Here is a 17,232-nt window from a genome sequence, read left to right on the forward strand (position 1 = left end):
ATCATATAATGATACATTTCCTGTGTTTTCCTCATCTGAATGCTCTTCTTCTGGAGGACCTTGTCCTTTACTGAACCTTCAGTGATTTAATTGAAGCTATTAAGTGTCTCTGACCATATACATTTATATTAAAGCTCTCTTGGGAACCTTGAATAATATATTGAATGTTTTGCTAAGGGAAACTGAATCTTCTTAGTTTCATTCCAAGACTCTGTTAAATATATGCAAGAGGATCAAGATGTTTGGAGCACTGACCTGTTACACTTTCATTTGTCCCACTATCCTATTAATCTAGTGACTGAACACCAACCAATCAAAAGTGTATGTTTAGGAAAGAAAATCTGTCATTTAATGAATAGTCTCGCCTTCTACACTGTAGTTCTACCAGCAGTTTTGGAAGGTTGGTTCTTTTGTTGGTAAGGCATAGCAAAGCTTGATCAGTTTGCAGTTAATGCAATTTTTTCCTTACTCTTTGGTGAGAGTTGTTGTGGTTTGGGGTCCCCCCCCCATGACTTTAAACTGAGATTTTGGGGTTTGTGTGCTGTGAATAGAGAAATGTACCAAGATCCATTCCAGAACTGTGTCACATCTGGATTTGACTATTTGGAAGCCTTAATGAATCTTCCTTCTGCAGAAATGGGGTCTGCTGCTTACTGTTGCCCCTGTAGAAGTTTTGGAATAAAGTTCTGGAGATTCTGTCAATACCGAGTAGCTATAGCCAGTAACAGAGAGCACAGGAATCATAAAATAATTTAGGTTGGAAGGTATGTCTGAAGGTCTAGTCCCACCCCTGCCAGAGCAGATCATACTAATTTTGGGTGCTTAGGGCCTGACCACTTGTGTTTTTGAATATTTCCAAGGATGGAGATTTCACAGCCTATCTGGACAACGTTTTCCAGTGTTTGACCATCCTCGTGGTAATGGTTTTTTTCCAGGTATCTAATGAGATTTTCCTGTGTTGGCCTTTGTGTCTGTTGCCTTCCTTAGTATCACTGTGCACTTCCACAAAGAGCCTATCACCTTCTTTATACAATCCCATCAAGTAGCTGAAGACAGCGATAAGGTTTCCCCACAGCCTTCTCTTGAGATACAGGACATTAGAGAAGCTATTCATCTGCATTATTTCCATCTTGGCCTGAGTGTGGACTTTGGGCAATAACGTGCAAATATCCCTCTATACCTACGCAAATCTTGGGCCTATTTTGTAAATCTTGGTGCAGAGGGGTTTATGTGGAACAGAGACAGTGATTCCCAGAAGGACAGTGTTTGGCCTCTGAATTTAAATCCTTTGTTCTTGACTCAGATCAGATCTTGAAATCTGCAAAGGCTGGAGGGAAGACAGAAGTGTTTCCTCCCATTGATTTATTTCATATCTGTGAAATAGCTGAGAATGCTTCCTCTGCAACAAGTTCCTTCATAAGTACTGTTTGAGGGATGGAATACAAACCAAAAAAAGAAGAGACAGGATTAGTGGAAATGAAGGCATTGGTAGTAGCAGGGCATGACCAAAAGTTAAGTATAGATGATGCAAATGCAAAGAGCGAACTGTAATTACTGTGTGGTGGGCAAACAGTCACAGAAATCACTATATACATCTTAACAGGCTCAGGCTTTCATGGATCTAAGTCACAGAGGAACATGAAGCTACCTTTTTTTTTTTTTTTTTTTTTTTTAACTCCACAGTAATTTATTTGTGGACAAAATAAGAGTAAAAAAAGTAATACAAATATTGCAAGAGAAGAGTCGTGGAAACCATTGAGTTGCATTTCTCTAGAGTAGTGGGGGAAGATTATTTGTAGAAGAGGGAGGAGCCATTTGCTTTTTAGCCACTGCTTTGAATAATGAAATATTTATTCCCTGGGAGAAGAAAAGCTGAAACAATAGAGCTGTGTTTATAGAAAAATGGTCATTTGTCCAGACTCTGATTTCTGGTTCATCAGTACCTCTTTGTGAGAGGTGCTTCCCTGAAATATGCCTTTGTTTCAAATGGAATGCAACCAGGGGCGTATAGTGCAAGGAGTCTCAGTTGGACAGGCTTAAACAAACAATAAGACAGTGCAAAGGCTGAAATTAAAATGTATATATTTTTTCTGTGCCATGTTCTATTCATTACCTGATTAAAGTGCAAGGCAAAACAATACGACTTGAAACTTCCAACCAGATGAGTTGTATGTCTGTACAGCAATGTTAGATGTTTTTTAAAATGTAATGCAACACCATTCAAAAGGCAATTGCCAAGCTTTTCATACTGTTTGTTTGATGAAGTTTTAAATGGTGGCAATAACCAGCAAAGCTCGCTTAATTTGTGTCTGTTCACAAGGACAAACACCAACTTTTTCCTCTTTTCCCAGACCACTGAGCCCAGTGATCCAGTGTTATACTTGGAGGGAATATGACAGGTGGTAACTGAGATGGCTTTAGGTCACTTTCAGTGTAATCTATCTATGGTCTCAAAATGACATCTGCTTGCCCAGAGGCTGCACTAGTTTATCTTCTTCTCTCCATGCCCCAGTATTGTTTGTTGGAAGCAATTAAGAGCTAGGAATATTTATTAATACATTGTTGGTGGTCATGTCCCTGTTGTGATGACAGTGTGTGTTAAGGCTTCCTTTCTCTGTCACAGAACCACAACATGGCCTAGTTGTAGCAGGCTTTTAGGATTGGTAGTGTAATGGTGTACAGGATATGCTTCTAGTTTGATTTGTTGTACTTTTTTTGTCTCCATACTGGTGTGTTGACCTTAGCTGGCATTTTGACTTTTGTTGCTTGATTCTTTTTGAAAGCACCATCTAGTGGTAAAAACTCACAAAGAGATTTAGGAATAGGGTTTTGTTTCTGCTTCAGTGTTTTCTTTCTGTGGTAAATCTGTCTCTCTTGTTTTCCCTGTGCTAAAAATAAGGCTCAAGAGCATTTTCCCAGATTCCTCTCCAGCCTAGTTTACATTTGGAAGCTAACAGGGTGCATCCCACTTCTGTGTTGCTTATTTTTGCCAGAAGCTTAAGTCAAATGGAACAATCACCAAGAAGTGATCTGTGATTCTATGAGAAGTATGAACGATGATAACTGTATCGTAGATCAACAAGTGATACTGTACCAATGGAACTACGTATCTGCTCTAGAGGCAGATTAGACTACAGCAGTGTTAGATGGAGGAGACCTTCTGTTCTGTCAACTGGATTTTTTGAGTAAAGTGATTTATGTATATTTTTGATACAATGCAGTAGTAAATAAGATGCAAGGTTATTGTGATCTCCACAGCAAAAAGAGACATACCAGAAGAGTGACTTCCAAGGAACAATGTGTGTACAGTTGAGAAGCAGGATGTGAGATAAGGACAAGGATGGCAGTCAGGGGACAGATAGCTTCTGCCATCTATTGTAAAAGCAACAAGTGCCATAGGATAGAGGGATAGAATGACCAAGAACCAGAAAGTAAGGAACTATGTGAATGATAAATCGTGGAGAATATGAATGTGCAGTCAGTGAATATATAAAGCAGCTGAATACAACAGTGCTTATGCATGGAGAGTTCATTGGGAAGTCAGGACAAGCCATCAAAGAATTCGTGAAATGACTTGCACATGTTCATGACAAGGTTGGCAATAGTTGCTTTATTGTATCCATATGACAGCCTGGTTTCAACAGTAGGAACATCATTATGTCCGCACAAATAATTGATTTGTTCTGGTCACTGAACAAAACATAAATACATGCAGCCCAATGAAATGAGCAATATTTTATTTTGACTATGTAAATACAAGAAATTGGGGGTTTTCTAAAAAAACCCAGAAGAAATGTTTATGAGCATCAAAATTTCATTATCATTGACATCCACAGTGATGAACAGATGGTGTCATACCTTGCTGTCTTGTCTGGATCAAATACTTCCTCTGACTAATGGGTCATCGAAAATCTGTCTCTCCCTCCCAGAACAACACTACCTTTCCTTCTTATCATCACCATATTGTAGAGTACCAGAGGTATCTTTCAATTTCATTAAAAATATCAAGGAAAAACTGTTTTCTGATGATCAATGAGTATGCAAATATGCAAGTGCAACATCTTAACAGATAAATCATGAAAGGCTTGTCCTACAGTATGGTATGACCTGCTTTTTTGAGCATTTGGAGAGGAAAATATGGGCTTGAGCTCCTTAAATAGGAAGGAGTTTGAAATCCTGTCTTTTTTTGACCCGGGAAAATGACACATAATTACCTAGATTAAAGTAAGAGCTTTAACGTTGTTGATTCTAGAAATATTTTCAGCCTAACCTGCATTCAGTTTTGAACTAACTGATACCATGTTTCTGGTCTAATCAAGAATAAACAATGAAAGAAAAAAGTTGCTGTGTTCTTATTATTGTGCTGCACATAATACATCCAAATGTAGGGAGCCAAAACACTCCTCAGTTTTATGCTTGCCTATATTGCAGCTATTTTACAACAAAGGTATAACACAAAGATATATGTGTGTGTGTGTATATATATATGTTAACTTAGGATTCACTGTTAGCATAAAGACTTCACTGAGTTCTGCCATAATACTGTAAAATTGTATTGCCATATATCTTCCAGGCACAGATGTGAAAAAGGGTAAGTCAGCTGCAGGTACCTCCTGTTTAAGTAAGGTGTAGTGGTGCAGTTACTTGTCTTTGAAATATGTAGCAAGAGAAACATTACTAACAGGCCAGTTTCTATCTGTTGTGGGATAAAAATTTCATAAATGTTTTCTTAAGTCATAAAAGAGGGTGTATCCTCACTGCATGAAACTGTCAGCTATCACCAGATCTTAATTCTTGGCTTAGCCATCAGAAAGAATCACTCCTTTCTTGCCAGAACAGATGGGACAGAGGCAAAAGGTGCTTGAATAAGTCAGGTCAACTGAGCAAAGCAGATAATGAAACAGTGTCTTTACAATATGTGACAAGTAAGGACATGATACTGATAGTGACTCAGAAATTCTTTTGCAACCCATGATGCACTATAAGTGTGGATTAGAAATAACCCTCAAAAACTTGACTCCAAATTATAATTAGGTGTGAATTATCATACAAACCTTAAGGCATCTGTAAAACAGTGTGCAAGTGTGATGATTAATGTGGTGATTGTGTAGTGAACTGTAACTGTGAATTGTAGACAGGAGTTGCTGAAATGCTTTTAAGTTGCATAGTAAATGCACATGAAATTAAACTTGGGTTACCTGTGACTTCTGATGTATGATGTGTGGTTATAGCTTATGTTGATCAAACCATGTATATGGAGTTGAGCAAGTAATGCAAACAGTAAGAAAGGGTTGCTATCTCTTTGAGTGTCAGTGATGAGATTCTTGCACAGCAAGTGTCCTGCTTCTACTTAGCTGGAAACATTTGCAGATAGTAGTACTCCTAGTAGTATAGTAGACAGTATGCAGATACTACTGTTGTGTGCAGTGAGTGGCTATGGTGCCTAGCACAATTAAATACAGTCAATGTTAGGGGTGCTCCAAACAAATCTCTGCGTAGTAGTAGTTGTCTCCACTTCAAAATTATATTGCAAGTTTTGCGAGGTCACTAAACTTTCGAAGTGCAGGAAATGGCAATTTAACTAACTGTTGCATTATTGATCATTAACATTGTCTAATGAGGGATTTTAGAAAGGACTGTGTATGAAAACGGACAATGGCTCTTGGACTAGGATCTTTAAGGCTCCTTACCACAGAGGCAAAAACCTGTAAACCCTCTGGTCCCAGGCTGTAGGTATAAGCATGAACGAAAATCTGTGCTCAGTTTGTCCTCTGACAGTCAGATAAATTTCCATTCATTCTAGCTTTCAAAAGAAATTTTAAAATATTCGTACATTATCATAAAATACTTTGTTTAAAATGAATTAACATTTTCCAGTGAAAACCTATTTTATGTTAAACCTTCTGAACATCTTTAAACATCCTCAACAACTCTTCTCATATATAGACATTTATGTTGTATTCCGATATTGGTTTCAAAACTCTACCATATAGTTTCACTATATGTTCTGAGCAAACTTTACAACACTGTTAACAGGCAAGAATATATATATATATATATATATATACACGCACACACACGTTCACTGCAGTATGGCAGCTATCCAGTCTAACAAGTCTTTGGATAGCCATGTGATGGAAAAGAGAAGGTTTCATTATGAATATGGAAACATGTGGGCTCTGTCTAGCAGAGAATATTTGTCACTTCCAGCTATGGACTGACATAGCATCACAATTGTTTCACAAGAAGGATATTAAAGCTTTTCACTTCTGGTGTAGCTCTGATGAAAAAAAGTGACCGTAAAGGTCTGTTAAAATTTTGGCGAATTTATATTGTATATTTATTGTGCGTACTGTAGAGAGGAACTGTACAACATGACACGTTTTTCTCTTCCAGCGGACTTAGGCAACAATATTCAGCCAGACTACACTTATGTTGGTTCTCGTGTCTTTTCAGTAATGGTCTGCCAAGCACAGTCCTCAGAGGATGGTTCTTGATCATTAACATACGGTTGCCAGAAAGTATAGCTATCCAGGAAATTTACTTTGGCTCAGAAAACAACAAACTCTGTTTCTTGGTGCTGTAGGTGATGTGTTTTACTCTTCAGGAAAACATTCCGCTCAGCAGAGCCAAGATGTTTTTAAACAGACAACTTATTTTCAAAGGCATACTTAAGCAAGAGGGCCTAAGTGTTTTGACTATAGAGAGAGGATAGGATTGATAATAAAGATGAAGCTGCCATCTCTTTTTGTGTGTGTGTGTGTGTGTGTATGCATGCAATGCATAGCACCACCACCATTTGACTGATGGCATTCACAACGTAAATTACATCCCATTGCATCTGATGTCATGACAGTATATGCCATGAAAGGAACCAGAGAATGAAAATCTATGGTCTGAAACAGGGAAGACAAAAGCACAGTAAGCAAAACCTGTTGTGGAAATGCTTTGTACCTAGAACATTGCTGAGGCAGGAGCAATGCAAGTAAAATCTAAGTACGTGAGCCTTGCCAAAAAATAATACTAATTCCTATTCCAAAATTGCAGCATCCTAGTAGATGAAGCCTTTAGTAAATAGGTACATCATCTGAAAAAAAAAAATGCTAAAGGTTGGAAGATATAATACAATATTGTTTTTAAAATCTGCATTGAAAGGCCGGTGTTATGTAGTGTTGCAATGTCAAATAATGTGCTAGAAAAAGAACTAATTTATATACGAGCTATAGAAGATGGGAAGCTACAGTTAATTATCTGACATGCCTGTTGTAGACTAATCCCTTGGGTTTCAGAGGTTATATTTACCTGGTCAAGTTTGAGCTCATTTGGGGCCTGCAGCAATGAAGATCAGCCCTGAAAATCAAGGAACTGTAGTAGTATTCTGCTTTTCATACACACTCACATACACACACACACACACACACACACACAAAAAAGATCCAAACAAATCACACCACCACCACCACCCCACCCCACCCCCAAAAAAAACCCCAAAACAACTAGCCAAAAAGCTGTTCTGTAAAGCCGAATCATTTGTTCTAGCTAACATTTCATACTTGCAGATTCTGATCGGGTTAAAGACTAAATAAAAGCAAGTCATCTATTTAAGGTCTTGTGTGTCAACAAGGTAGAGGTGGAGTAATGACTGTTGCTCTCTTCAGTTCTGTATGTTTGCATGTCAGTCAATTAATTTTGTGCAATTTCTTATTTTGGCCGAGTTGATTTTCATCTCTGAGGTAGTGTTTGCAATACCTGACTGATGCTTGTGCCATAGTGTGGCGGTTGACGAATAACCCAGTTTCCCAAACGTAGTTGTATTGATGCTTTCTTTTTGTTTGTCCTTTCTTGGATTGTTCTGTGTAAAGGCTGTCAGATTAAGTTGTTATTTTCTTTATTTTCCATAATGCTGCTAATCTTCCATTAGAAGGGAAGGCTGTGACGCATTCCCATGAGTCTGGTTCCACTATAATGCAGCTAGGCTAAAAGAAATGTTGACTGTCTGCTGATCTGACTACCTAAGCTGATAGCTTTTAGAAGACTGGGCTCATGGGCAAAGATCTTCCCAAATGTGATTTTAGTGATGGTTTTGTTCAGACTGATATTAAAAAAAAGCATATATTGATGTTTCGTAGAGAAAGAGTTGTTATGCAATATATCTACACATTTCCTTTCAAAAATGGATGAACCTCTAGGAATACATCAGAATTAGCTGCCATATAATGCACTGAAAACACTGATGTGCCAAGTAAGAAAGCAGGGTTTGTGCTGGAAGAAACTACATGAGAACAAAAATACCTTCTCATTTGTAAGCTCCTGCAGTAGTTTCAGTTTCTGTACCCGAATAACTCATCAGATACACGAGATTTTGCCCATGTATCATTGTATGCAAATTGTTTAATTTTCTAACTTGCAAAATGCTTACATACAGAAGTCTGTAGATTTATTCTAATGAAGATGGGACATATCCTAGGTAGATTAATATTCTTCTTTACATACAGGATAGAACTCGCATGTGGCCCCATTATGAAGCTTCACATTGGGAAAGAGGTTTTTGCATGCTCAGTCATCTTATTTTGGTCTTTTCCAGTCTGTGTGGATTCACACAGGTGACCTTTTACTGAGTCTTCTGTGATTGCATGCCCAAAGGTTTGCCTAAGAGATGACTTTACTCTCCCTATGAGCCTTACCTCTCATATCCCTAGCCCATCACAGCAACAGAATTACTATCTTAACTTATTATGAAAATATTTGATTGGCATAGCTCTTTGGACAAGTACCTGCATATCTTGCTCCAAAGAGCTTATTAGTCATATGAGGCACTGCCTCAGAAGCGCATGGCAATTATTAGGGAGAACACAAATGTTATTTTAGAAATTTTACTAGGTTTAACCTAAGGATTTGGGGCAGGATGAGCTGGGTGAGTTTTTGGGGAATGGACTTCCCTCCTTGTAGTTATTTCATGAATGGAACACTGAAATGGATTTATTTATGTAAGATGATACAATATGCAGTGTTTTCAGCATGTAATTCTCCAGATAAGTTGTAGGTCCATGGTCATTATGTCTTTGGCACAAGATGCTTGCATGTGTTTATATATGTATATACATATGTGCGAGTTTTTTATTATTTTTTCATGTTCTTTTTTTGGAATCACTTTAGTCAGAGTTGTTGGCAATATCTTTGTATAAATGAGGAAAATATCTTCATCTGTTCTTCTCTTTCAATGCGGATCAGCTGTGAGGGAAACAATGTGAAATGTGTTTACAGAAACTTATTAAGTAGAACTCTCAAATGCTAAGCACTGTCCATGGGTGGCGTTTTTTTCCATTCCTATGCAATTTCTCTCTTTTTGTTATACTCAAGATATCTCTGTGCCACTTGCTTTTCACTTGGTCTGTTTTTTCTTTACTCTTCTTCCAGTTCTACCCATCTTGGTTTTACTTGATTCCATTTTAAATTGTTTTATTTATGATTCCTCTGTCAGTTGCAAATTATAAATATATCATATAGGTAAGTATTAATATACATATATATTTAAGAAGATAAACTGAGAAATGGACCTGGACCCAAATGTTCAATCCTTCTCTGCCTTTCATTCTGAAACATTCTAATGAAATTAGGATAAGAATTTAAGCATAAAACCATGAAAATGATAGTGACTTTTTCTTTGTGAGATACTGAAAGGACTTCATTGAGGCTTAAATACGGACTTAAATCTGGCTCTCTGCACAGGGGCAAACTTCCTGCTTATAAGCCATAGTTTTAAACATTACCTCTTAGACTTGGCAGGGGAAGGAAAGGGTTGTTGATATGTGATACTGTGTAAGGAATCTTACAGTAACAAGCTCATGTGATGTGAGCCATGCTGAGCATTCAGATTTCCTGTACAATATTCAAGGACATCAGGCACTGGGTACCACATAACTTTCTCTGGGTTTTAAATAACCCTCTAAGTCATGTAGTCTGCCTGTACAGAGAAATGCGCTTTGAATCCCAAGGAAGATCTGAACAAATACTTAAATTCTCTTTATTAATGGTATAATAACAAATGCTTGGTAAACGCAAATCTAGTCTTGATCTTCATGCTTGACATGCGTACTCTTAGGCAAAAATCACTGCATCATGTCATAGCCTGCTATTTGCCTTGGCAATCAATGCCATCCTAATCTATTTACAGTGGCTGGGCTAGATTCTCCCCCAGACAGGCCTGTAAATGTCAGTGCACTGATATGCATCTATGCTAGATGTATATCTAGCTAAAACATCATCAGTTTAAGAGCTTTTGCCTACCTGTGAACCACTGGATTAGTGTGTATACTTTGGAAGCCATTTTTGTGTGTGACAAAGTGTTACAAGTACTTGGAGAACAGAAGTTGTCAAAGATTCACTATTTATTCTTTGCCTAAGTATTTGGAGGGGGGCGGGGGGGACGGCTTAATAACATACACATAATTTCTTACTAGCAAAGAATGGTTTTCTGGGGAGCGGGAGGAGCATGTAGATCATGCATTAAAATGAAAACACAAATACCACAGACCATCACGGCTCCATCACAGTAATTTAAGTAATCTATAAGAAGTTATAGGAAGTTCTAAAAAAATACTATTTCCTGGTATATCTTCCCTGGGAAGAATAGCATCTTTCTGGCCTTCCTTGACACAGGAAGTTGGTTACTGTCTGTCTTTTGAGACACGTCTTGAAAAAATAAAGTAGTGAACTGTGGACCTCTGAAACAGAGTGTTCCAAAAGCAATGTATTAGAAGAGCGCTATCTGAATTTTGGCTCAGAACACGAGTGCACTGTCCTCTTACTGTATAACTTCACAAACTTTGGGTCGGATGAAATTACTCTTGGACTTTTTTCAATGTGTGTACTAGGTCAAACTCTGTTAAATCTGTGCTGTTCCACAGATGGATAAGCTAAGGGATCTTTCTGCTTACTGAATGTCTGCAAATCCTAAATGAAGCTCAGATATAGGCTAAGGCTTATCATGGAGTAAGTATGAATCATCATTATGTCATATCTTACCTGTTAATAAGTGAATGTATCTCAAAAAAATGCTGTATATTGAACATATATATATAATAAAAACATTACAGAACAAAATATTGGGGGAGGGGGCACTTTAAATCATATTGGGAAATGTGGTATCCTTAACAGCGTTTTACATCAAATGGAGTTTCAACAGTATAACTGATGACAAATGTGATAAGATCAGGAGAAACCAACCCATTCTCTCTCACTGTCTTCTTTCATTCTTGCGAACCAAAGCTGTTACAGATCCACCTTAATCAGGTAGAGAAGTTGGGTAAAAGGCTGCTTTGTCTCACCACAAGAGGATAAAACAGCTGAATTATTGTGGTTCCGTAAGTAGGAGTAAAGCAATAGGTGAGCACAACCTTCAAATTATTGGGCTACAAGAAAGTCAGTGAACAAAGATTTAGGTTACTGGGATTATTGTAGAATATGGTCTGTAAATTTGTTTACTCTTACTGATTCAGGAGAAATCTGAAAATGGTGGTTTGCGAGAATCTTCCAGAGCTTCTGTAAGGCAAAGTGGTTTGATTCATAAGAAATTAATGAGTATAATATGAGTGAGAATCCCTAGCATTACATATTCCCAGTGTATATCCATTGATGTTACACTTTGCTACAAATGTTTTTATAAAGCATTGGACTTGGAAGTTTAATTATGTATTGAGTTGGTACTCGCATACTTACTGAAGTCTGCCAAGCTTGAGGCTGCCTGAAGTTTCCACAACAGAAAAGTGATCCTAACAATGAGTAAGTCAAGGTAATTAGAGTAACGTGATAAATCAGGCTAGCTGTAGCAGAGACTGTCTTCCCAGCATGCTGCCATTTGCTTAGTCATTGCAATCTTTTGTAAGAGAAGTATATGATCCGTATCAGGGTTTTTCAAGTGGAACTGAAATCCTGTGTCATGAGTAACTTGTTCACAATGCTGAATTAGCCTTGCTGGTTTTATATTGGCTTTTTGGTTCACTTCTCTGCAAAACTGTAGTCGATGAAATAATTTTAGAAACTGCTCCAGCAATATATTCTTGAAAGTATTTCACATAAGAATTGTATTTACTTACTCCTCCACTTCCCCCCCCCCCCAAGTGTTACTGCAATGCAATCATAACTTAGGAAAGTCTTAATGTATTTCTGATAGAAGCCACATTATCATGCATAATCTGCATCACTAACTCTGACTACTTTTGTGTACATTGCCTTTGTGTATGTAAATAGTCAGTAAAATCAACAAATTCATAGCTTAAGTTCAAAAGGCTCCAAGTCCGAACTCGGGAGGTACAGTTCCAGTTTCTTCCCATTGCCAAATTTTTGTGACCTCATTCGGATTATTTGATCTTTTGCTGTCTCAACTTAGTGCCTTTTGAAATTATCATTAACCCACTTATTTCTTCCCTAAACTTTATCGACTCATCTTTGAGGCATAAAAGATAACTACTAATTTTAAATGTTCTCCCTAGCAGGGTTGGGAAGGAATGTCATCAACTTTGCAGTGTCATTGAGGAAATCTATTGAGGAGAAAAATGCAAAGGGTTCAGTTGAAAAGTAGAGATTGTATCATCATCTGCACATTGAATAGTGATTCTTGTCAGTGTGTGACATCAAGGAGAGATCCCTAGACAAAGTCTATGTAAACTTTATTAAATTGATCTTTGCAATATCTGCTTTCAACATTAGAAGATAGTTCTAGCTATGCAACTACTTCATATTCTGACTACTAAATGCCATTTATTTGGTTAAGTATAAGGTGACAAAAACTAAAAATCCAGGGTTTTAGAAATTCTTTTATTGGGAAGAAACTTTATGTTATAATGTTATATCTCTGACTTCCTCTGTTGAACTATACAGTTAGGGAACAATTTGTTTTAACCATATTGAAAATCCGGTCAGGAATGTGGTCAAAGATCTTCTTTTAAGCTAAGTAAGTCAGACAGTGGTAATCTTCTGTGGTATTAGAAAACCCTCTGTGCTGGAATGCTTTAAGAGAAGTTGACTGTTATTTTACACATTTCCTGTACAGAGCCGCTGCTGACCTTGTAGCAGCTTTTTCCAATGTGTTAAGCACTGGTGAGGCAACACCTGGGGTACTGTGTCCAGTTGTGGGCTCCTCCGTACAAGAGAGACATGAACATACTGGAGAGAGTGCAGCGAAGAGCCACAAAGATAAAGGAACTGCACCATCTCCACTCTAAGGAAAGGCTGAGAGCGCTGTGGCTGTTCAGCCTGGAGAAGAGAAGGCTCAGGGGGGGATTTTATCAATGTGTACAAATACCTGCAGGGAGGGAGGGTGCAGAGAAGGTAGAACCAGGCTCTTTTCTGTGGTGGCCAGTGCCGGGACCAGAGGCAATGGGCCCAAACTGGAACACAGGAGGTTCCTTCTCAACAGCAGGAAACACGTTTTACTGTGAGAGCGACCGAGCATTGGCACAGGTTGGCCAGAGGGGCTGTGAAGTCTACTATGTCAGTCAGATCTGTGAGCAAGCCTGGGACAGCACCAAAGTACCCTCAAAAGGCATCAGAGCGTAACTTCCAGAGGTCCCTTCCAACATCAGCTGTTCTGTGATTCTGTTAATGATTCATGAACTGTGACATTGCAGGACCAAATTAGTTATGCTTTAATACTTTAAGATCTGAATCTCTGACATAGCTATACTAAATTGATGCATTAGCATAGGGAAGAGTGACTTAGCCATTATACATAGTTAAAATAGTACAAGGGCTAGGAACTTCTAGTTAAATTATCTGACCTTTCTGAATCTGTGTGTAAGTCAATAGTTTGTCCAGCTGTATAGTTTGGCCTCTTAATCTTTAAAGGGCAGAATCCCAAGTTTCTGAGCAGATGCTGTGACAGTGGGGAAACTTGGGACTGTATTCCAGCTGTCTGACTGTAGGGGCATGCTCTGGCCACAGCTGTGTGTACCTCAGGACAGGCCCAGAGGGCACACCAGCCCTGTGTAACATCCCACTCCCTGTTGAAAGATCAAGGGATAGGAACGGGGAGACTGTTCTAGAGGATACAGCTGAACAATGAGGAGAGCAGAACTGCAAAGTTTGTCAAGAGCAGTGATCGACCTGCTCCACAGTTGAGATGCATCCCAAGATAGATGGGATGAATGGAAAACCTGGCTGTTCATTTTGTTGACTACATAAGAGCTTTAAAGTGTTTGGAAAATCTAGTTCTAATCTAGTTCAAAATCAAGATACAGCTTTGTTTCACCTTTTTTATTTTAATCATTGCAAAGTCTTTTTTTTTTTTTTTCCAAAGTTAGTCTGTATATTTACAGAGAAACACTTTTCTGTGATGCTTATCACATGAACAAATGAAAAACTTCTTTAGATGAAGAGGGCTGATGTCGATGCAATGCAAGTAATGCCTTAGTTGCTTTTGTCTGTGGAGCTCTGTAAGCTTTCTCTTTCATTAACTTACAGTGAGATTTCTAACTGTTCTTCCTGTTAATACAAATTGTATGTGTTGTCTAGGCCTCTAAAGAATAATCATAAGAATCTAATAATCCAATGTGCAATTGAAATCTAAAACACTGCCCATTTTATACTATTTTTATATTTTTCTATTTGAATGGGGTTTTTTTAGATTACCTTAAAAGCCTTTTGTTGTATCTCTTCCTTGTGTCTGACTTCACCATGTCATTAAACACTGTGCACTCCATATTAGATACCAGGAAGTTACACTTTTCAAGGTTTTACAAACAGCAGACTTATTGTAATGTCACTCATTAACCAGTCATATGAGTTCTTAAAAGCCCACTTTCCATTTACGCAGTAATGCTCCTCCCAAGCAGACTTTGAGAACCCTTGAATTCACCCTAGCTATATAATATAGAATAAGTATGTGGTATTTATGCCTGTTCAATGAAGGGTTATTAAGCAAAGAATACAACTCTAAGTGTATTTATGAACATAAATATACTTAGTGACATTTCATAGAATCATAGAATCATTTGGGTTGGAAGGGATCTTTAAAGTTTGTTGTTGTTGGTTTTTGTTTTTTTTTCTATCATTGAGGTATTAAAGATGTGGCTATAAGATTGGTAAGAATGCTGTGAAATAACAAAAATCCATTGTATAAATAATTCATCCCTTGGCACTGTGTTATATACTTGCTGCTTTGATTTGTGACAGCATCCAAATAGCACACATAACAACATAATAGGTAACATAGTGGTTTTTAATACAGGTCACAAGCATGCACTTCTAGGATGCCCTCGACCTTTCCTTTAAAGTCCAAGTCTATACAGATTTCTTACCTTTCAAGAGAATGCTCTCAACCCTTCTTCTAAAGTCAGGGTTTAGTCAGATTTCGCATTTTTCAAACACATCCTTTGCAGCTTTGGCTATATAGTTGTTATAATTTCATTAAAAGGGTCATGTAGAGAATTGCAGTAGGTTTCCTGGTTTGCTTTTGCCAATTTTTTCATAATTTTTTTTTTTCTATTGATTCTTCCAAATCTGTTTTTTGGTGATTGCGATAGTACTAAATATGAAAACATTCTGTTAAATACATTAATCAGTAAAGGAAAGGTGAAATGTCATTCATATCCATAGGAAATAATAGGTATTATTGTTATGATTAGGAAACCCCAGAAAGCACTATTTAGTCAGGCTGTTTGTAGATAATGAAGATTATTGTTTAGTTTTCATTAGTGCAGTTGTTTGTATAAAGAGTATTGTGGTACTGCTGCCTCGGGTGCTTGGTTTCATGATTTCATGCTCACATTGCTTCTTATGTAGTAGACTTCTCTGTTACATACAACAAATTTGGGAAGTTCAAAGAACTGATTTTGCACATTCATTAAAGGAAGGACTTCACACTTGCACAGACCCCAAACTGATGGCTCTTCTGTCTCTCCTTGGAAAGAGGAGAGGGTATATAGCAGTACCTTGCTGTGATATTATGGGAGAAAAGGCGCTTTTTTTTCCTTTTTTTTAAACTTTAGAAAAGTATTAATGAGATCTCATTCAGCTGGTCTAATAAAATTGTTCTATGGAACAGATGTGAACTAGCAGCCCTGAAGATGACTTCCAAATGAGTGTGAATACAGACAAGATATTTAGCAGCGTCCTTAAAATTTGTTCAGTTTGAAAGGTACACTTAGAAAGTGAGAGGATGAGCAATCAGAACAGTGAGATTAAATACTTAAAATTATTACAAATTCTTCTTCTTTCTCAGAGCTCACCAGGGAGACCCCAGTGTAAGCTAATGTAAGTGGTGGGGGTGGGGGTGAGAGTGAAGCAACTTAAACCACTGGCTGCTTTGGTAGTGATGGCTTGTTAGCTACACCATGGGGAATTTGTTTAGGAAGAGATTTTATGACAGCAAAACTTGAGTCCTGATGCTCTCGGTCCCCCCTTTTTTTTTTCCTTATTACAACAAATTCCCCTTCTTGCAGGATATTTAGTAGCTGCCTACCTGGTTTTACTCTAGTGGTGTTCAAGCACACAAGAACACAAATACTTTTGGTCTAGACACAAACAAAGAGTTGATTTTAGCAGCAAAGGATCAGAGGGAGAGGTGTTAAATAGTCTTTCAGATTTTTATTTCTTTAGGCCTGTGCTGTGTGATTTTACGGCTCTGTGTCTCTGGCCTTGCATTAACTGTTTTTCAGTTAACTCTGTAGTAGGGAGAAGCAGCTAAGAATGTTGACAAATTAATATTTTATCTTATATATCTGTCTATATAGAGACAGACAAAAGTCTGTCTCTTGGACTATTTGAACTCGGAGATTAATGGGTGAGCAAGTCTAAGTGATCCTCTGTGCTCCAAAGTAATAAAGGAGAACTCAAGGGGCTCCTACTGCCCCACTGCTCTTTCCCTTCTCAAGGGCACTGAGTGAAGTTATTTCCTCATATTTTGCTAGGAAACTTTGCACAAGTCCATGGCAATGTAGCACCGGAGAACAGTGTATTTCATTTCTAGCCACCTATTGAACCTCCCTCCTATTGCTCACTTCAACAGAACTGTTATGACTGTCGAAAATTTTCTAAAACCAGATTCCAGTACTGTAGTTTCAAACACTTTGGATGCACTCAAGGACTATATGTGTGGTAAAGATTATTTGTGAAACAGAGTGACTGTTAAAATTGTAAAATAATTTTCATGTTGGACAAGTTTAAAACAAACAAACAAAAGAAACATGTTCTCCTATTTCTCCCCAACAAATTAGAGTCTCATGTGAGGTCTTT

This window comes from Buteo buteo, chromosome 1, assembly GCF_964188355.1.
Source record: "Buteo buteo chromosome 1, bButBut1.hap1.1, whole genome shotgun sequence".
In the NCBI taxonomy this organism is placed as follows: domain Eukaryota; kingdom Metazoa; phylum Chordata; class Aves; order Accipitriformes; family Accipitridae; genus Buteo; species Buteo buteo.